The 22,819-nt window shown below is 49.7% G+C and overlaps 1 protein-coding gene and 1 long non-coding RNA gene across 7 annotated transcripts in view; one reads left to right on the top strand and one right to left on the bottom strand.

Moving 5' to 3' along the window:
• smyd3 (SET and MYND domain containing 3) overlaps nt 1-22,819 on the bottom strand; it is a 1,068,428-nt gene that overhangs the window by 423,473 nt on the left and 622,136 nt on the right. The window lies entirely within an intron of this gene.
• The window catches only part of LOC140427383 (uncharacterized), a 149,314-nt gene that overhangs the window by 53,937 nt on the left and 72,558 nt on the right, over nt 1-22,819 (top strand). For 2 of the 3 annotated variants that reach the window (XR_011948477.1, XR_011948476.1), the window contains one exon: nt 17,711-18,505. The exons of the other annotated variant lie outside the window; for it this stretch is intronic. This is a non-coding gene — a long non-coding RNA (uncharacterized lncRNA). Of the gene's footprint in view, nt 1-17,710; nt 18,506-22,819 lie in introns of those variants that run through there. 3 annotated transcript variants of the gene reach the window in all.

Below are 22,819 nucleotides of genomic sequence, written 5' to 3'. Positions count from 1 at the left end.
TGTATCGCCCCGCTGATGTACGGTAGGACCTGTACTACAGGTACGGCGGGTCGTCCCTGCCTGCTGGCTCCGCTGTGGGAGGCCACACATCTTAGAGCAATAAAGCCTCAGTTGTATTCAACTCTCGTCTTTGTCCAATTGATCGTGCATCAAAATTATTATTTTCTTGGCCCCCTGCAGCTTGTGGTACTGGGGGGAAGAATTGTTGGTCGTGTTTGTTTGACCTTCAGTGACGTTGCTTCACATGGCTTTGAAGACACCTGGTGCTTTCATTTGCTTCTTTTTTAACCCTGCAGAGCTTTGCAAAGGGAAAGTCTACTGGGACCCTGGATGTGCAGAGCAAGATAATAGGAGCAGTTCAAATGCACCAAAACAGTCACTTCTGCTTCCCAGTACATTGCGGAGTGCGATGGTGTCCGAAGATAGTTAGATCCCCCATCAGTGCAAAACTGGGCTCACTGAATCGGACCCGTCATGACAGATATTTGGAGAGCCCTCAGGAACGCTAAGAAATGGCCGGCGCACCAAAAGATTTGTTAAGTTAGCCTTTTTTCTGTTGGCTGCTCTCTCGCTCCCCGCGTCCGATGGTTGTGGGCTCAAGTCTCACTCCAGAGACTAGTGCACAAAGTCAAGGCTCAGATGGGCAGCACGGTAGTGCAGTGGTAGCACTGCAGTCTCACGGCACCGAGGTCCCAGGTTTGATCCCGGCTCTGGGTCACTGTCCGTGTGGAGTTTGCACATTTTCCCCTTGTTTGCGTGGGTTTCGCCCCCACAACCCAAAGATGTGCAGGGTAGGTGGATTGTACATGCTAAATTGCCCCTTAATTGGAAAACATTTATTGGGTATTCTAAATTTATAAAATACAAAGCAAACAAAAAAGTTCAGGTTCAGGCTACAATGCCTCAGTGATGGAGTGATTGTCCGAGGTGCTGGCTTCCAATTTGAGATGTTAGACTGAAACCCCATCTGCCGTTTCGAGTGGGCGCAATGGGCAGCACAAATGGCTAGCACTGTAGCTTCACAGCGTCAGGGTCCCAGGTTCGATTCCCCACTGGGTCACTCTCTGTGCGGAGTCTGCATGTTGTCCCCGTGTCTGCGTGGGTTTCCTCCGGGTGCTCCGGTTTCCTCCCACAGTCCAAAGACGTGCAGGTTAGGTGGATTGGACCTGCTTAATTGCTCTTAGTGTCCAAAAAGGTTAGGAGTTATTGGGTTACTGGGATAGGGTGGAAGTGAGGGCTTAAGTGGGTCGGTGCAGACTCGATGGGCCGAATGGCCTCCTTCTGCACTGTATGTTCTATTTTCTAATAGATCCCATGGATCTATTCGAAGAAGAGCAAAGGAGCTCTTCCCCCAGTGTCCTGACCAATATTTTTCCCATGAACAGCATCAATAAACAGACACAAAATGCATTAGGAGCAACATGGGAGCTGGTGGCACAGTGGTATTGTCACTGGACTAGTAATCTAGAGACCCAGGATAATGATCTGGGGACACAGGTTCGAATCCCACCATGGCAGGTGATGAAATTTAAATTAATAGTCTAAGGACCATGAAACCATTGTCAATTGTCGCAAAAAAGCTATCTGGTTCACTAATGTCCTTTAGTGAAAATGGTGGATTGCGCAGGTCGGCCGCCGTGGGCTACAAAGGTCAGCCGGCGTGGGTTGCGAAGGTCGGCCGGCGTGGGTCGCGAAGGTCGGCCGGGTCCCAAAGGCTGGCCGGTTGGTAAAGGAAATCTGCCGTCCTTACCCGGTCTGGCCTACATGTGACTCCAGACCCACAACAATGTGGTTGACTATTAACTGCCCCCTCGAGGGCAATTAGGGATGAGCAACAAATACTGGCACAGCCTGCGACGCCCATGTCCCATGAATGAATAAAAAGAAAGTTGGCCATGTTACTGTGCATGGTGGCACAGTAACACTGCCATGCTCCCGGGTTCAATTCCGACCTCGGGCAACTGTCTGTGCGGAGTTTCCACATTCTCCCTCTGTCTGCGTGGGTTTCCTCCGGATGCTCCGGTTTCTTCCCACAGTCCAAAGATGTGCGGGTTAGGTGGATTGGCCTTGCTAAAATTAGCCTTTAGTGTCCAAAAGGTTAGGTGGAGTTACTGGGTTACGGAGATGGGTGGGCCTAAGTAGATTTGATGCAGATTCGAGGGGCCGAATGGCCTCATTTTGCACTGTAGTGATTCTATTCAGCCCCTCGAGCCTGCTGCGTTATCCAATAAGATCATGATGTGGATCTGCACAGACGAGGAAGAGCGTAACAGACATCTACAGAAGCTGAAAGATGTCCTTGTACGAACGGGATATGGCGCTCGACTCACTGATCGATAGTTCCAAGGCGCCACAGCAAAAAACCGCACCGACCTCCTCAGAAGACAAACACGGGACACAACCGACAGAGTGCCCTTCATCATCCAGTTCTTCCCCGGAGCGGAGAAACTACAACATCTTCTTCGCAGCCTTCAACACGTCACCGATGAAGACGAACATCTTGCTAAGGTCATCCCTACACACCCATTACTTGCCTTCAAACAGCCGCGCAAAAGGGCAGCACGGTAGCATAGTGGTTAGCACAATGGCTTCACAGCTCCAGGGTCCCAGGTTCGATTCCCGGCTGAGTCACTGGCTGTGCGGAGTCTGCACGTTCTCCCTGTGTGTGCGTGGGTTTCCTCCTGGTGCTCCGGTTTCCTCCCACAGTCCAAAGATGTGCAGGTTAGGTGGATTGGCCATGCTAAATTGCCCTTAGTGTCCAAAATTGCCCTTAGTGTTGGGTGGGGTTATTGGGTTATGGGGCTTGGGTAGGGTGCTCTTTCCAAGAGCCGGTGCAGACTCGATGGGCCGAATGGCCTCCTTCTGCACTGTAAATTCTATAAATATAAAACCTACCCAGCCTTCAGAACAGCGACCACAACATCACACAACCCTGCCATGGCAATCTCTACAAGACGTGCCAGATCATCGATATGGGTACCACCATTACACATGAGAATACCACCCACCGGTTGCGTGGTACATACTCGTGCGACTCGGCCAACGTTGACTACCTCAGACGCTGCAGCAAAGGATGTCCTGAAGCGTGGTACATTAGCAAAACCATGCAGACGCTGCGACAACGGATGAACGGACATTGCGCGACAATCACCAGGCAGGAATGTTCCCTTCCAGTCGGGGAACACTTCAGCAGTCAAAGGCATTCGACCTCTGATCTCCGGGTAAGCGTTCTCCAAGGCGGCCTTCAGGACACGCGACAACGCAGAGCCGCCGAGCAGAAACTGATAGCCAAGTTCCGAACACATGAGTACGGCCTCAACCGGGACCTTGGATTCATGTTGCATTACATTCACCCCCCAACATCTGGCCTGGGCTTGTGAAATCCTACCAACTGTCTTGGCTTGAGACAATTCACACCTCTTTAACCTGGGGTTACCCCTATCTCTGGATCTGTAAAGACTTAATACCTGCAAATGCTCGCACTCAAAGTATCGTCTTGCATCTTTGACTTTGTCTATATATATGTTTCTGGAACAAACCTCTTCATTCACCTGAGGAAGGAGCAGTGCTCCGAAAGCTAGTGATTTGCAACACACCTGTTGGACTTTAACCTGGTGTTGTAAGACTTCTTACTGTGCAATAAGATCATGGCTGACCTGAATGTCAACTTTACTCCACGTTCTGCCTACCCTCAATAACCTCTGACTTCCTTGTTAGTCAAGAATCTATCTACATTCATATAAACATTCATTGACCCTGTCTCCACCACTGTCTGGAGAAGAGAGTATCAAAGATTCAAAACCCGCTGAGAGAAAATATTTCTTCATCTCTGCCTTAAATGCGAGACCCCTTATTTTTAAACCGTGTTCCCTCGATCCCATCTCTAAATGGATCATTTGACAATTATGATATTACTGTTTGTGGGAGCTTGCTGTGCAACCAACTGGCTGCCATATTTCCCATTGGGCGGCACGGTAGCACAATGATTAGCATTGCTGCCTCCCAGCTCCAAGGACCCAGGTTTGATTCCGGCCTTGGGTGACTGTCTGTGTGAAGTTTGCACGTTCTCCCCGTGTCTGCGTGGGTTTCCTCCCACAGTCCAAAGATGTGCAGGTTAGGTTTTTGGCAATTCTAAATTGTCCCTTAGTGTCCAAAAAGATGTGTAGATTAGGTAATGGGGATATTGGGATTGGGCGGGGGAGTGAGCTTGGGTGGAGTGCTCTTTCAGAGGGTCAGTGCAGACTCAATGGGCTGAATGGCCTCCTTCTGCACTGTCGAGATTCGAAGATTCCAAAGATGTGCAGGTTAAGTGGATTGACCATGATAAATTGCCCCTTAGTATTCAAAGATTAGGTGCCTCGGTAGGGTGCTCCTTCAGAGGATCGGCGCAGGCTCGATGGGCTGAATGGTCTTCTGCAATGTAGAGATTCTACGACAATCGTGACCAAGTACTTCACTGGCAGTGGTTGTGAAAGATGCTGTGGAAATTAAAGTCTTTAAAAACAAAACACCAGAATTTCCAACCCTATGTTTCCTGTACACATTTTACATCAAACACCAAGCCTTTACTGCTAACCGCGAAACCTTTCTCACATGGGAGGAAGAACCTAAACGGATTTCAGTAGGTTTCTGTCTGGCGCACACCGAGGGACACAGATTCAATTGACATTGTTTGAACATCCTTGATTCCTCTCAGCGTGACTGCACTTGACAAGTTGCAGGCCTGAATTAACTTGCCGACTCGGCCTTCTCCAGCGTCAAAGACGAAGTAAACTGGAGCCACTCTGCATATAAACGCAGACCATGGAAGAAACGGAATACATTGTTAATCGGTGTCATCAGGAGTGCTCTGTAAAAGCTGACAGTACCTATACTATTATCACTTGAATTATATATCGAGATGATTCCTAGTTCAGCAACCACGTTACAGCTCTGAACTAAATTATGCACTGCAAGAAAACACACAAACATGGAAACAATCCAGTGGCATGTGTAATGACAGTAAATATCTGTTTCAGTGACTAATTAGACCCCATAAAACGGTAAGAGTTTCTACTATTTAAAATTCATTATGGTGGCTATCATTAATTCCCTCTCATCAATGAAAACTGTGATTAGCATGCCATGTACCTTTCCAGCGGCAACTTGGAGGAGGATATTTCAGCACTAAATTGGATATCGGGTGAGCGTTCCTTTTTTGTCCCGTGCCCTCTCCAAAACAATAACTCTCGCTCTGCGCTGAGACCTCATCAATCCACTTCAGCGAGGGCGAAATGTTATGTTATAATTGGCCTGTTTTGATTGTGCCAAGTTAATCTGCTGTTCGGAATGGCTAATGAGCCTCGAACCCTGCGCCGGGTGGCTTTGCTTAGGCGGAGCGCACACACCGCGCTTCATCCTAACACTCCCAACAGGCTCCTCGCTGAACCGGCTACACAGCGCAACAACTCGGCCCGCAGCCCCTCCCCTGCCAAAACCCCCCCCCAACAAGTTACACTTTACAAATGCACACTGCATTTATGCATAACATTTATAAATAAAATAAACAGCACTCTCATTATTTCTTTCATGATCTTTTAAGAGTCACGGGGAGCTGTTGAAGCAGGTGTCAGATCTAAGTGCCTCTGCATTTAACAAATCAATTGAACTGGGAGGCGATGGAACAGAAAGGTGATCATTTGACCTGGTTACTTCCCAGAAGCATTGTTGGAATAATTTGACATTTGCGAAAGCACTGGAGGGCTTTGTTGTTTTTTAAAAAAAGGGAAGTCTTGCTGCTGGAATTTTTGCGATTCGACCATCACTGGTCAGCCTTCGTTTGTTGCCCATCCCTAATTGCCCTTTGGGAAGGTGGCGTTGAGCCTCCTCTTCAATCGCCGCAGTCCCTGTGGCGTAGGAACCCCCACAGCGCTGCAGTCTCTTCTTTCCAAAAATGTTCTTTCTTCCAAAATTTAGAAGGTTAAGAGATGATCTGAATGAAGTGTTCAAGGTATTGACAGGGAAAGACCGCGCGGACAAAGATAAACTATAGGTTCTAAAACTAGGGAGCACAGTCTAAAACCTAGGGCTGGGCCTCCAGGAGAGATGTCAGGAAGCACTTCTTCACTCAAAGGGTGGTAGAGGTTTGGAACTCTCTCCCACAAGCAGCAGTCGAAGCGAGAAAGGTTGCTAATTATAAATCTGAGATACAGACTTTGTTAAGCAAAGATATTAAGGGACATGTGATAAAAGTACATGGAGCTAGGGCATAGGTCAGCCATGATCTCATTGAATGGCGGGACAGGCTCGAAGGGGCTGAATGGTCTACTTTGTGTTCCTATGTACTTAACGTTCAATTTGCATTGTTAAAGTGCAAACCCAGATCAGTATTTTTCCATTAATTATGTGACACTTTGAGGTACCTCACTATGCCACAGGTTATATTTACAATATTTGTTTCATATCAAACATACAGCCAGAGGGGTTTTGCACAGTTTCCAGCCCCTTGGCTTTACGTTGGTGGGAGAGCCTCAGGGAGGGACCATTTCTGGTTGAGCTTTTGCCTTGGCTGCCCTGAGTTATTAGTGCACCCAGAGCCTTGGAAAGCACCTGTATGCAATACTCTGTCATTGTAGGTGCTTTGCGCTGGAACACTAGCAAGTTTCAAGAAGCCTAGAGAGCGCCTTCCACCGAGTTGATGATCCTCAGGCCGCAGTTGATGGGCGCGATCCTCCGGCCACGCTGCACCGGAAAAGCAGCTCATCATGGCGCAGCGTGGTCATTGAAAGCTGGGAGACCCCACTCCCGGGATCTACCCAGCTCGCAATGCCTCACGAAATCCAACGCAATATCGCAGGACGTTGCGCTGTGAATCCCACCCACAATGGGCAGGATCACCTTTTGGCAAGCCTGCATATTAGAGCGAGGCAGTAAGCTTCACTCTAATGTGCAGATTCCCGAGGTACCTGAGGCTTTGGGATTCAATCCCGTCACCTTGGGGACGTCGGGCAAGCGCTGTTCAGCACTAGTTCTCACAAATCGCTTCTCGGCCTTTTGGCTAAGATCAAGTGTATATTTGAGCAAGGGAAGCTGAGGATTTTGATGTCGATCGTGGATTGGAGAACACGGAGGGATTGAAGTCGTCGAAGAGGAAACGTTTAGAGCTCTGCTGCTATTGGTGGATCTACATGCTGGTCTAAGCCTCTGGTTTAGGCCTAACGCCGATACAGTTTAGACTCAACGTGTGAGCTATGGCTGCAGCTGCATCCCGACCACCAGACTGGGGAGTGCGAAACACTGTCCGAGTCACAGCAAAGAAGTCGGAAGGGGAGTCACCTGTGGACCGCAATTTCTTTGTGAAGCGGGTACTGCTCGTGTGCTGCGGGTTTCAAGCAACAGATATTTTCTGCTTGCAAAACTTCCCCAACAATGGATATTTTGATGTCACCTTCAAGAGTGTCGCAGCTTGCATCAAATTCTTCAACGTGTTCAAAGAAAAAGGTAACCAGAGCCCCCTGTCTATCCTGACTGCGGAGCCTCTGTCTACACTACGGTCGCAGCAAAACCGGGTTGTTACACTGCACATGTACAACCCCCACGTTCCCGTGTCTGATGTGCTCACTTTCCTCGCCAGGTACGTTGAGCTCAAAAGTAACGGCGTGCAACTGAAGGACACCTTTGGCATCTGGACAAGTGAGCACCAGATCAAGGTGACTCTGAGAACAGACGGCAATGGAACCATCCTGCATCCCCCCTCCAGTTTCGCCATTGGAGGAAATCGTGGCTACCTCTACTACGTGGGACAGCCACGAGTATGCCGCACCTGTGGCAAAACGGGGCATGTTGCCACTAACTGCAATGTCACCTTCTGCAAAAACTGCAGGCAGGAGGGACACATGACAAAGGACTGCAAGGAAGACAAGTGCTGCAACCTGTATGGGGAGGCCGGCCATCTTTACAGGGCCTGCCCGAAACGCGGGGCAACGTACGCACAAATCATCAGCGGCGGAGTCACAAAGGCGACCATAGAGGAGGTTCATACACCCTCCATCGACAAAGACACCACAGCACAGAATGCTGAAAATCAACAGAAGGGCCCTCAACAAAAAGTGGAGGCCCCAGCACGCCCTGACAACCCAACCCCAGCCTCATCTGACGAGGAACACTCAATGGAAGAGGACGGAACGAAGAATAAAGAGCCCTGGGAAACGGTGAACAGGGACAAACGAAAGAGGAAACAAAAAAATAAACTGAGACTGGTAAATCTACCTTTTATTTAAATGGGGTTTAAAATTGCATCTATTAATGTGCGAAGCATTAAAGATACTTTGCGGTGTGTAGCCACACTCAACTACTTAGCAAACGTGAAAGCCGGCCTACTGTTCCTGCAGGAGTGCGGAATTTCGCACCTCAGCAACTACAGGCGCTGGTCGAGCTGGTGGTCCCACGGGCCATCCATCTGGTCAGGAGGAAACAACAGTCGTTCCTCCGGCCTGGGTATTCTGCTGCGGGGAGGCAACTTCACCATCTCCAATGTTAAGGAGGTGGTGGGCGGGCGCCTCCTCGTAGCAGACGTCAAATACAAAAACACCCCTCTCAGACTCATTAACGTGTACGCCCCGGTCATAAAGAGTGAGCGGCTGGCAGTCCTTCAGCAACTCCCACTGCTGTTGGCCACCTCCAAGCCGTCAAGTCCTTTGAGACGAGTAAAACTCCCGGAAGCGACGGCTTACCGGTTGAGTTGTATTCGGCTGTGTGGGACTGGATGGGCCCAGACCTGCTGGAAGTGTACGAGAGTATGCTTCTGGACGGCAGCATGTCAGAGTCCATGAGGAAAGGCATCATCACCCTCATCTACAAGCAGAAGGGGGAAAGGGAAGAAATTCGAAATGGGCAACCCATTTCATTGTTTTTTTAAAAATATATATTTATTAAAGTTTTTTAACACAATTTTTCTCCCTTACAAACAATAACCCCCCCCCCCCCCCCCGGTAACAAAATAAACCGAGAAATCGCGCAGAGCAAGATATATACATGGCAAAATGATATATTTACACAGCTTTGTACACTGGCCCTCACCCGTACGTGCCAGTTTCCCCAACCCTTCATGTTATCTCTTGCTCATCCACCCTCCCAGGCAGTCCCCGCTTCCCCCCCCCTCCCAGGACGTCCCGTCGTCGTCCCCCCCTCCACCCCAAGGTTGCTGCTGCTGCTGACCAACCTTCCTCTAAAGCTCCGCGAGATAGTCTAGGAACGGTTGCCACCGCCTGTAGAACCCCTGCGCAGACCCTCTCAAGGCGAACTTAATCCTCTCCAACTTTATGAACCCAGCCATATCATTTATCCAGGCATCCAGGCTGGGGGGCTTCGCCTCCTTCCACATTAGCAAGATCCTTCGCCGGGCTACTAGGGACGCAAAGGCCAGAATGCCGGCCTCTTCCACTTCCTGCACTCCCGGTTCGTCCACTACTCCAAATATTGCTAGCCCCCAGCTTGGCTTGACCCGGACTTTCACCACCTGAGATATTGCTCCCGCCACACCTCTCCAGAACCCCTCCAGTGCCGGGCATGACCAAAACATATGGACATGGTTCGCCGGGCTCCCTGAGCACCTTCCACATCTGTCCTCTACCCCAAAGAACCTACTCAACCTCGCCCCCGTCAAGTGCGCTCTGTGGACCACCTTAAATTGTATCAGGCTGAGCCTGGCACACGAGGAGGAGGAATTAACCCTACCTAGGGCATCAGCCCACAAACCTTCCTCGATCTCCTCCCCCAGCTCCTCCTCCCATTTACCCTTCAACTCTTCTGCTAGGGCTTCCCCCTCTTCTTTCATCTCCTGGTGTATTTCCGACACCTTGCCCTCCCCGACCCATACACCCAAAATCACCCTATATTGAACTTCTTGTGCCGGGAGCAACGGGAATTCCCTCACCTGTCGCCTCACAAAAGCCCTCACCTGCATATATCTAAAGGCATTTCCCGGGGGTGACCCATTTCATTGTTGAATGTGGATTATAAAATTCTAGCCAAGGTCATTGCCAATCGGGTCAAGTCTGCTCTGGAGTCGGCGATCCACCATGACCAGATCTGTGCTGTACCCGGCAGGATCTCTGATAGCCTCGCGCTACTCAGGGATACGATCGCCTACGTGCAGGACAGGAGGGTGGACACCTGCCTCATCAGCCTTGACCAGGAGAAGGCTTTTGACAGAATATCGCACACCTACATGATGGATGTGCTCTCCAAAATGGGGTTTGGGGAGGGAATTCGCAATAGGATCAAACTGCTCTACACAAACATCTATAGCACAGTCTCAATCAATGGGTGGGAATCAGAAAACTTCCAGATCAAATCTGGAGTCAGGCAGGGCTGCCGTCTCTCCTCGGCCCTGTTTGTGTGTGCTGCATAGAACCTTTTGCCGAGTCCATCAGGAAGGATCCGGGTATAAGAGGAGTGACGATCCCAGGCAGTGGAGGCGTGCAAGTCGAGGCCTCCCTGTACATGGATGACGTTGCCGTCTTCTGCTCGGATCCCGCGTCTGTACGCAGGCTCTTGAATGCCTGCGACCAGTTTGAACTGGCCCCGGGAGCCAAGGAAAATCGTGGCAAGAGCGAGGCCATGTTCTTTGGGAACTGGGCCGACCGGTCCTTTGTCCCCTTCACTGTCAGGTCAGATTACCTGAAGGTGCTGGGGATATGGTTCGGAGTGGCTGGGGCATGCACCAAAAACTGGGAGGAGCGCATAGCCAAGGTAAGACAGAAACTGGGCTGGTGGGAGCAACGCTCCCTCTCCATTGCTGGCAAAACCCTGGTCACCAGGTGTGAGGTACTCTCGATGTTACTGTACGTAGCGCAGGTCTGGCCCATAACCCAACCCTACGCCGCAGCAGTCACCCGGGCCATCTTCAAATTTATCTGGAGATCCAAGATGGACCGTGTCCGAAGGGACACTATGTACAAACCTCTGGAGAAGGGAGGGAGAAACGTACCCAACGCCTCCCTCATCCTGTTGGCCACCTTTGTGTGCAGCTGCATCAAGCTGTGTGTGGACCCCCGGTATGCAAACACCAAGTGTCACTACATACTGAGGTTCTACCTGTCCCCGGTGTTACAAAGGATGGGCCTGGCCTCATTGCCGCGGAACGCTCCAAGTAGTTGGACCGTTCCAAGTAGTTGGACCGTGCCGTACCACCTGTCCCTCGTGGAAAAGTTTTTGAAGAAAAACACCTTTGACCACAAGGCAATGAAGCAGTGGTCAGCACGTAATGTCCTCGAGGCCCTCAGGGAAAAGGAGACTGTGGAGGACATTGGACGGTTCCCTGAGCAGACCGTCAGAGTCATCTGGCAGAATGTCTCATCACCAGAACTTACAAACAAGCACCAAGACCTAGCTTGGCTGGTGATGAGAAGGGCCCTCCCCGTCAGATTCTTCATGTACACTCGAAAGCTCAGCGCCGTAGCACGCTGCCCTCGGAGTGGCTGTGGGGGAAATGAGACGGTCACCCACCTCCTTGTGGAATGTGCCTTTGCAAAGAAGGTCTGGAGAGAGATGCAGTGGTATTTGTCAAGGTTCATCCCGAGCAGCTCTGTGACACAGGACTCTGTGCTCTACGGACTGTTTCCAGGGACACACACCGAGACAAACATCAACTGCTGCTGGAAGGTCATCAACTCGGTGAAAGACGCTCTTTGGTCTGCCCGAAACTTGCTGATCTTCCACTGCAAAGTCCTCGACTGAGTGGTGCAGACTGGCACATTCCAAGGTCCAGGACTATGTGCTGAGGGACGCACTCAAGCTTGGGGCAGCTGGCGTCAAGGCGCAATGGGGAAAGACCACAGTGTAAGATCTTACCAGCAAATGTACACCGAGGGGCGGGTAACAGTGTAAACCCCCCTCGGTCTGGGCCATTAACACTCCAATGTATAAAACAAACATGACAATGTAAATGTTTAAGAAGGAATTGTAACGTAAAGAGGGGTATGTGTGTAATGTTATCAAAATTGAATGGAAGAAAGTCAAGGGAATGTGTAACTCTGATGGAAATGTACAGTCAAGACAATTCAAAATGTTCTGTAATGTTTATGATAGATTTTATGAATAAAGTATATTTTTTGAAAAAAAAACTAGTTCCCACAAATGGGGACCAGGCGGGACAGCACTCGTGGGGGTTTTCCAAGGGAATCGGAGGCCCCCAGCTGCATGCCCTTTGGGTAGGGTGGTGCCCTGGCACTGCTGGTGTCACCTGGGTACCCTGGCAGTGCCAGCCTGGCACCTTGGCAGTGCCCGATGTTTATCTCATTGGTGCGACCATCGAAACAGCCACGAGAGCGCAGAGTCCTGCGTCACAGAGCTTCACAGGATGAACCTCAACAAATCTCACTGCATGCAGCCTGTGTGCTGTAGCTGAGGGATTTGATATGGCCAATTGGGCGGCACGGTGGCACAGTGGTCAGCACTGCCGCCTCACAGCGCCAGTGATCCAGGTTCAATTCCGGCTTCGGGTGACTGTCTGTGTGGAGTTTGCACTTTCTCCCCGTGTCTGCGTGGGTTTCCTCCAGTTTCCCCCCCACAGTCCAAAAATGTGCAGATTAGGCGGATTGGCCATGCTAAATTACCCCTTAGTGCCTGAGGGTTTGGTGGATCTGCGGAGATAGGGTGGGGGATTGGGCCTCGGTGGGGTGCTCTTTGGGAGGATCAGTGCAGACCCAATGGGCCAATTGGCCTCCTTCTGCATGTAAGGATTCTATGATTCTAATGCTTGTTGGGCTACTTCAGAGGCTGGTTAGGATTAAACACATTGATATGTTTCTGGATTCGAGTATAATTGGGTAAGGATGGCAGATTTCCTTTGCTAAAGGCCATTAGTGAAACAGATGGGTTTTTTAAAATCACAAGCCGGTAGTTCATAGTCACCATTCCTACTATTCTCTCTTTATCCCAGGTTTATTTGTTTAATGAACTGACTTCACAGTGCCCGGTAACCATGGTAGGATTTTAACTCGTGTCTCTGGATCATTCATCTAGATCTCTGGATTACTAGTCGAGAAGCATACTGTTCCCCTCGACACTTTTCAATTTGTACACCCCATGTCCCATCATTGTATAATACACATCCCAGGTCATCCCATATGCACAAGGTACCTGCAGCTGTTAGACATTTAAATGAGAATTAAGTGCAGGTGCTAGCTATTGCTCCGTAACAGAGAGGATGCACCACGAATATCAATGTGAAGTTATACATATGGATGACCAAACAATACACAGGCCCAGACATCTGTAGCCATAGATCGCTGTGCCCTTGGCGGTTGAACACACAATAGCAGAGTTTTTAAAACAAAAATCAATCTACCTTCTAATGAAGACAGTTTTGCCACAAATTTGTCACAATTTGTCACGGACCATTTACAAGGGCGAAAGAGGAATCAGTTTCCAATGGACAACAGGTTGTGAAGGTTTTGCACTGAAATCTCATGTACAGGCCAACATGGGCAGAGATGTTCATTTAGGCATGGAAATCACAGAATCGTTACGGTACAGAAGGAGGCCGAACACAGATGGGGAATATACAGCAAGTGGCAGAACCCTTAAGAGTATAGATAGGCTGAGGGATCTGGGTGTACAGGTACACAGGTGACTGAAAGTGGCCAGGAGGTAGTCAAGGAGGCATACGGCATGTTTGCCTTCATCGGCCGGGGCGTTGTGTTTTAAAAACTGGCAAGTCATCTTGCAGCTTTCTACAATCTTAAGTCAGGCCGCACTTGGTCACCACACTACCAGAAGGATGTGGAGGCTTTGGAGAGAGTACAGAAAGGAATTACCAGGATGTTGCCTGGTATGGAGGGCATTAGCTAAGAGGAGAGGTTAGTAAACTCGGGTTTGTTCCCACTGGAATGACAAAGGTTGAGAAGTCTACAAGATTATGAGGGGCATGGACAGAGTGGATAGTCAGAAGGCTTTTCCCAGGGTGCAAGAGTCAATTCCTAGGGGACATAGTTTTAAGGTGCGAGAGGCAAGATTTAAAGGAGATATTCGAGACAAGTTTTCTTTTTACAGAGGGTGGTGGGAGCCTGTAACTCTGCCGGGGGAGGTAGTGGAAGCAGATTCGATAATGATTTTTAAGGGGCGTCTTGACAAATATACGAATAGGATGGGAATAGAGGGATATGGTCCGCGGAAGGGTAGGAGTTTTTCAGAAACATAGAATTTACAGTGCAGAAGGGGGCCATTCGGCCCATCGAGTCTGCACCGGCTCTTGGAAGGAGCACCCCACGTAAGCCCACACCTCCACCCCACCCCGATAACTCGGTAACCCAGTAACCCCACCTAACCTTTTTGGACACTAAGGGCAATTTATCATGGCCAATCCACCTAACCTGCACATCCTTGGACTTCGGAGCACCCGGAGGAAATCCACGCAGACACGGGGAGAACGTGCAGCCTCCGCATGGACTGTGGCCCAAGCTGGGAACCGAACCTGGGACCCTGGAGCTGTGAAGCAACTGTGCTAACCACTGTTCTACCATGCTGCCCCTAGTTCAGACAGGCAGCATGATCGGTGCAGGCTTGGAGGGCCGAAGGGCCTTTCCTGTGCTGTGTTGTGTTACGCTTCCTTGATGTATACTCTGACAAAGGAAGGTTCAGACTTGGAGATAGGTTTGACACATTTATTGAACAGTTAACAATTCTCCTACTTGAGTTCGACTCTCCTGCTAACTAACCAGTCTGCTCTAAGCCATGCGGTGGGTGTGATGCTTCTGATCTGCCCCTGTCCTTCTCTCTGAGTGTCTGTCGCCTGTGGAAAGAGTAAGAGCTTGTGTGCCCTGTCCTTATATATGGGTTGTGTAATGCCCCCTTGTGGTAGTGTCACCTCTGGGTGTCTTGACTGCCCATTGGTCGTGTCCTATTCTGTGTGTTCATTAGCTGTATGTCTGCATGTCATGGTGTCTCTGGTGCTCCCGCTAGTGTTTACTTAGTTGTAGTGTATTTACATTAACCCCTTGTGTATTTACAGTGATGCATATCACCACATGCTGTAATGTGTTTTGTTCTTTGCGGTCATTTGACCCATCATGTCTGCACTGGCTCTCCAAACACCTTTTGTGACTGAGTGCCATTCCTGTTTCTGTTCAAATAATCATCCAATGACTCGATTGAACCTGCCTCCACCACATTTCCAGGTCGTTCATTCTAGACTCGAACCACTCTCTGTGTGAACAGTTTTTCCTCACGTCACACTGGCTTCTTTTGCAAATCACATTAACTCCGTGCCCTCTCATTGTTGGGCCTTTTTTGAGCGGGAACAGTTTCTCCCTATGTACTCTGCCCACCCCCCTCATGATTTTGAACATCTCTATCAAATCCCATAGAGTCATACAGTATAGAAGAGGCCCTGCGGCCCATCAAGCCTGTACCAACAAATAAAAAAAACTACCTATACTCATCCCACTTCCCAGCACATGGCCCAGAGCCTCGCATGTTATGACATTTCAAGTGCTCATTCAAGTACTTTTTAAAGATTGTGACATTTCCTGCCTCAGGTACCCTCCCAGATTCTGACCACACTCTGGGTGAAATATGTTTTCCTCAAATCCCCCTTAAACCGTTCCCGGGGGGGGGCCTCCGATGTGGTCTGGCCCACGATCGGGGGTCTCTGATCGGCGGGCCGGCCTCTCCCCCCGCCCCGGGCCTACTTCCTCGCGCGACCGGCCCCAGAACCCAGGCGCCATGATGGTGAGGGGCCGGAGTGCTCCGCGAGGTTACCGCGCATGCGTCGGTTGGCCCCGGCGTCACTCCGCGTGCGCTAGTTGGCGCCGGCCCAACTGCGCATGCGCGGGGCCCAAAAGACGCGGCACCGGGTCTCTGACGCCACGCCGAGGCCCCGCCCCCGTAAATCGCGCAACGCCCCTGCTCGCCCCACGGAGGGCGGAGAACAGGGGTCTGGGAACGGGCGCTGACGCCAGAGTAAAGCACTCTGGTTTCTACTCCGGCGTCGGCACTTAGACTCCCGTTGGGAGAATCCCGCCCCTGATGTTTCTCTGGAACCTTTTTGCAAACATCTTCTGCACTCTCTCCAATGCGTTCACATCCTTCTATAGTGTGGTGCCTACAGGGGAGTGGAAGATGGGAATGCAAGGCGGAGATAGGGACTGAATTCCAAAATCTTTGCCAATTGTGTTATTTGCTGACTTGTCACCGAGAATCTTTATTAAATGGAGGATAGCCTTCAATTCTGATGATGCTCCCCCCTCCGCCGCCCCTGCAGGTGAGTTTTAATACTCGGTCCCCAAAAGGGGGCCAGTGAGGAATCGAGGCGGATCCCGCCAGGAACGAGACTGGAGAATCCAGCCCATTGTGTCTGTGCTGGTCTCTGCAGGGGCAGCTCAGTCCGCCCACTTCCCCTATAGCTCTGCAGATTCTCTCTCTTCTGATAACAATCCGATTCCCTTTTGAAAGCCAGGATTGAATCTGCCTCCAGCACACTCTCAGGCACATCCACAGCACTCCCTGCGTTCCTCACATGGCCTTTTTGTTCGTTTGCCGTTCACCTTAAAATCGGTGCCCTTTCTATTTTTTTTATTTTTACAAATAAAACTTTATTAAAACAAAAGAAAAACAATACTTAAACTTTTAAACTTCAAACCTAACAAGAACAGCATACATGTATTTTATTCCAAACATTTTCAATTGAACAAAAACATGAGTCAAAAAGAAAATTTTCCACACCCCGCAGTTTGTGAAAATTCACCCCCCGCAAAATCAGTGTCCTTTCAACGCCAATTCTCATTTCAATTCATTGCCATTTACGCTGTGTGGAAATTGGCTGTCATGTGTTTCCTAAATGATAACAGCTTCATGAACTACTTCATAAAAGTGACTCTTGAGTTGATGAATTGAGAGTTCTTTTTTTCTTTAAATCTCTCCTTGCAGAGAGGAGGCAGTGGCGTATGGCGTAGTGGTATTGTCACCGGGCTAGTAATGCTCTGGGGATCTGGGTTCAAATCCCCCACGCAGATGACCATCAAACCATTGTTGATCGTTGTCAAAACCCTTCTGGTTCGCTATTGTCCTTTCATAGATTCCCTGCAGTGCAGAAGGAGATCTGCACGGATCCTCTGACCGTGCATCCCACCTGGGCCCACTATCCCCATAATCCAACCTTTGGGCACTAAGGGGCAATTTAGCACGGCCAATCCACCTAACCTGCACGTCTTTGGACTGTGGGCGGAAACTGGAGCGCCCGGAGGAAACCCACTCAGACACTGGGAGAACGTGCAAGCTCCACAAAGACAGTCGCCCAAGGTCGGAATCGAACTCGGACCCCTGGCCCTGTGGGAGGAAATCTGCCGTCTTTACCTGGCCTGGCCTACACACGACTCCAGATCCACAGCAATGTGTTTGACTCTTCGGAGTTCAGGGGATGGGCAATAAATGCTGGCCTACATCCCATGAATGGAAAAACACCAGCCCAACCAAGAAAGATTACAACCACCCACAAGCAAGCCATTCCTCAAAAGGAATCCCCTTTCCTGCAATCCAACAAATATGGGTAACAAGCCAGGTGCTCTAAAATTCCCTTCCTATCTACATCTGCTCAGCTTCCTTTACAATGAGCTGCAATTATCTAGTTGAGGTCGATAGCGTCCATCAGATGTCAAGGACTGAGGTCTTTGAGAGGTGAAAGAAACCCTCTAAGATTTTAACAAATCTCTAAGATTTTTGCATTTTACAGCTGCCTGAAATTGTCACAGCCCCGGCCTCTGGCAAGACAAAATTCCTCAAAGTCAAGCAACAGGCCCAAGAAGAATCACCAAGCTCAATGAAACCGTTTACAAATTGAAAGGGAGCTATCGAAAGGAGATGGCGGAGATTAGTCTTTGCGGTGAGGGAAGTTTAGGCAGAGTGAGAATTGAAAGCTGTGCGACTCCCTCATGACCGTCTCAACAAAGTCCCTGCTGTTTTTATACCAACGACGGCCAGTTTAATCCTGCTCCTGCTGTCCTTGGAAAATAGTGGCTTTCCTCGGGTCACGCCTGGGCCTGTTGCAGATTAAGTGTTCAGAGATTAATTACTGCGATATGATTAATCAGCAGCTCCATCATCATTGTATCTTGTGACTGCCAGAATGGTGCAAGGCAAATTGGAGGCACCAACAAATCTTTGATCATTTCAGCCACTCTGAGGCCCATAATAACAAACGAAGAAGGAAATGTAAGAAATCAACAATTAACAGATACGATGAAAACTGTAATCTTTCTTTGTGAATGTAGTTTACTGGAATACAAAGTCCATATACAGGCACCGCCAATATGGTCTACTTAATAACACATTAATTTTGAGACATTGAGTGTCCAGCAAGCCCGACTTGAGACATAGCTGGACATCAGTAATGCGTGGACATACTACGGACATCCTACGGATCTTCTCAACAATTTTATTAAAGAAATCATAACAATACTTTGGATTATGCAAATAAACAATTATAGATTTTGTGGACTGACTAATGTTGTAATAAAGTCACTTTCCTTTACACCCATTTATCAAGGATGAGGTTTATAGAGTTTTATTCTGAAATGGAGTGATGTAAAATTGTTCTGCTGGCATTGTCATTTTGAAATGTATCGCAGTTCAAACAACGATAGTAGCAAGTTACATCCAGAGGGAAAAAGTACAACTCGCTCCGCACCTTTCTGTGAAACAGTCCCGGTTTCCCCCGTCCACACGGTCTGGGGACGGCCCAGCATTATATCCACATCTTTTGTTTTCTAAATTTAGAGTACCCAATTCATTTTTTCCAATTAAGAGGCAAATTAACGTGGCCAATCTACCTATTCTGCACATCTTTGGGTTGTGGGGGCTAAACCCACGCAAACACAGGGAGAATGTGCAAACTCCACACGGACAGTGACCCAGAGCCGGGATCGAACCTGGGACCTCAGTGCCGTGAAGCAGCAATGCGCCACCGTGCTGCCCACCCGCATCTTGAGGAAAAATCATTCCAGGCGATAGCCCATAAATCTCTTACACATTTACCCCCAGGAAGCTTTATCGAAGGAAACATTCAATCCAAATATGTTGAGTCCTGGAGCCTAACTCCTGCAGATATGAGTGGCACGAAGGAATTATTGAGCGTTCAATGCAGCGAACTCCGGATTATTATTCCAGCGCTCGGCAGCTTCTTCAGCTCTCCACGGAATGGAGAAAGCAGAGCAGCACTGGGCACCGCACTATGGGCACGGTAGATGGAGGATCACTCCCCAGAACCATGAGGCTGGTGTCCCAGTGACAGCTTCGCTCTCAAAGCTCAGCGGCATTGGGGTTAAGTCACTGGACCGGAGACCTCAACCAAGGCACACAGGGCGGCACGGCGGCACAGTGGTTAGCACCGCTGCTCACAGCGTCAGGGACCCGGGTTCAATTCCGACCTTGGGTGACCACCTGTGTGGAGTCCACCCAACCCTTTTGGACACTGAGGGCAATTTAGCATGGCCAATCCACCTAACCTGCACATCTTTGGACTGTGGGAGGAAACCGGAGCACCCGGAGGAAACCCACGCAGACACGGGGAGAATGTGTAGACTCCGCACAGACAGTGACCCAGCGGGGAATCGAACCTGGGACCCTGGAGCTGTGAAGCAACTGTGCTAACCACTGTGCTACCGTGCTCAGGCATTTTGAGAATGCTTTAAAGGAGGAATGCAAAGTGGAGATTCGGGGTTGCTGTGCCTTCAACCCCCTTCAGAGCATGCATGCTGGGATTCCTGCCTAACACCTCACCACCTCTCCTGCACCCGATCCTCCTTCAATTCCACCGCTTTGGTCAAACATTTGGTGCCACTCCCAGCCCCACTAATTATTTCCTTCCGTTGTTAAGTGTCCAATTTGTTATTTTTTCTAATTAATGCCTCCATGAAGCACTTTGGGACGTTTATTGTTGTTGACTATGGATGTCAGGCGTAAAGGATCCAGATGTGGAACCTTTCCACGACAGAGAATGATGACGGGAAGGAATGGAACAGAAAGAATGGGAATAAAAGCCACTTCGCAGTAAAATGAAAAGTAAACACTAACCACTGATGGTGGGAAACTAGCCCAACATAAAAGACAATCCAACACTCGGCTGTGTAATGCATGATCTATACAAATAAAGAGGAGATGATAAGACACAAGCAAGTTGTAGATATTCCCTACTTGAAGAAGATCTGCTTTGCTGCTCTCCCCCCCTGGGCATTGTTATATTTTGGTCAAGTCATTCCTAAAACATGTGTACAGAAAAGCTAATGTGGAACAAATTATGCAAACAACAGAATTTACGGTGACATTTTTACTAGACGATCACAAAACATTTAATAAGCAGCAGTCATCATCATAAAGGCTGAATCAGCCTCTGCTCGAACAAGATCCACCCTGGATTAAGAAGGCCGAGGAATGGTGGAAAAGAAAAATTAACTGATCGCGTTATTGAAGGTGTCACTTCTGATTGATAGCGAGCGAGTTGTAACTCCTGACTAATTGCAGGACAAATACACAAGTGCCAGTGCATCAGGGATTATTAACGACCCCCATCTTTTATCTGGCACTTTGCTGAGCTGTAAATGTCACTCTTCCTAAACCGCATAACTGCATCACCAGCTCGAGCTCAGCTCTCCCCACCAGGCACCCCGGCGATCTACTTCCACTGCCCAAATTGCCTCGGAATGCTCAGCAGACCCGTCTGTCACCTGGCTGCCGCACGCTCGGCCCGTGGTTGGTGCAGCACCAAGGACTGGTGATTTGTTACAAAGGGAGGGGGGGCTGGAAACCCGAAACCTGAATTAGATTTTGAGACGTGACCCACTCCCATTCCCCAGAGGTAAGGTCGAGTCATTACAGACCGAACAAGGCAGATGAATTCCAAGGCAGGTGATGTACAGCAGATGGAAACAGCACCTCAAACCGCTGAAGCCTGGTCAGCACCCGGCACTTTGCCGACTGCGGGGAGTGGGGGAGTCGGTTGTCTAGGTGTTATTTATAGACGTAATTGCTTTTTGCTGTTGTCTTGCAGGAGCAGGAGGGTGTTTGCAAGTTCCCACGCAGTTTCACAGTAGGAAGTCTCCTGATTTTTGAGGCTCCATATATGAAAGCACGAAGTACACGTAAAACTCCATAGGAAATGTACATGTGGAATTTTATGGGATAGACGCCTAGAAACAGGCCATTCAGCCCAACCAGTCCGTGCTGGTTTTCATGCTCCACCCAAGCTTCCTCCCATCTTCTCTCATCTAACCTTCCCGTTGTAACCACCTACGATCTCCTCCTTCATATTCTTGTCTAGTTTCTCCACAAATACATCTAATAGTAATAATAATCCTTATTGTCACAAGCAGGCATAAATTAACACTGCAATGAAGTGAAAATCCCCTAGTCGCCACATCCCGACGCCTGTTCAGGTACAGAGAAGGAGAATTCAGAATGTCCAATCCACACAGACAGTGACCCAAGCGGGAATCGAACCTGGGACCCTGGGGCTGTGAAGCAACAGTGCTAACCACTGTGCTACCGTGCTGCCCATCTCAATCAGCCCCCCGTGATCGTGACTGCCACATTCTCCCCACTCTGTGGATAAAGAAGATTTTTCTGAGCTCCCAGTTGGATTTCTTGGTGGCTATCTTGTATTGAGGCCTCTAGTTGCTCGAGAGGGAACATTCTCTCCCTAGTCACACTATCAATATCTTTCAGAGTTTTAATGGTCTCCATTGAGCTACCCCTCGGCCTTCCTTTTTCAAGAGCATAAAGCCTTTCGATTCTCTCCTGACATGTATACACAGGCATTTCTGCTATCATCCTTGTAAATCCTCCCTCCATCCTCTCCAGAGGTGACCAAAACTTTAAGTGTGGTCTCACCAAGGTTCGATATAGGTTTGCCATAACCTCCCTGCATTACAATTCTATCTCTCGAGAAATAAGTTTGCTTTCTTTTTATGGCCTTGCTAATCCGAAGCACAACTTGTGTGATTGGTGTGTTTGTATCCAATCCCCTTGTGCATCTACCCCATCAAGACTTGAATCTTTCAAGTAATAAATGACCTATCTCCTCTTTCTCCCAAATTGTACTATCTCGGGTTTATCTGTGTTGATCTTCTTTTGCCAATTATTTGCCCATTCTGCAAGTTTATTAATGGCCTCCTGTCGTCATCCTCCGTATTGACGGTCTCCTGCTTCTTGGTGTCATCCGCAAATTGAGAAGTTATACCTTTGATTCCAAAGTCCAAATTGTTTTTTTAAAAGTATTTTTACTCCAAATATTCAATGGGGGCTATTCTCCGAGCCCCGCGCCGGGCCGGAGAATCGGCGCAACGCCCTGGCGCGCGATTCTCCGAGGTGCGGAGAATCGGCGCCGTTTGCGCCGGCGCGGCCCTGGCCGCTGGAATCGGCAGGGCCGCCGATTCTCCAGCCCGGATGGGCCGAGCGGCCGCGCCGATACGACAGTCCCGCCGGCGCCGTTCACCCCTGGTCGTTGCCAGTGGGAACTCTGCGCGAACGGTCGGGGGGGGGGGGGGAGGGAGGGGGCGGCCTGTGGTGGGGAGGGGGAGGGGGGGCTCCTTCACTGGGGGGTGCCTCCGATGGGGTCTGGCCTGCGATCGGGGCCCACCGATCGGCAGGCCGGCCCTCCTTCCCCAGGCTTACTTTCTGGCGCGGCTGGCCCCTGAACACCAACGCCATGTTGAGTCGGGGCCGGCGCGCTAAAGAAGTCACGCGCGCATGCGCCGGTTGGCGCAGCGCCCATTTGGTGCCGCGAAAGGAGGCTGGAGCGGCGTGAACCGCTCCAGCTCCATGCTGGCCCCCTATGGGGGCCAGAATC

This window comes from Scyliorhinus torazame, chromosome 1 (genome assembly GCF_047496885.1).
Source record: "Scyliorhinus torazame isolate Kashiwa2021f chromosome 1, sScyTor2.1, whole genome shotgun sequence".
NCBI lineage: Eukaryota > Metazoa > Chordata > Chondrichthyes > Carcharhiniformes > Scyliorhinidae > Scyliorhinus > Scyliorhinus torazame.
Note: the sequence above shows the minus strand (reverse complement) of the source record. Positions and strands in the feature narration are given on the sequence as shown.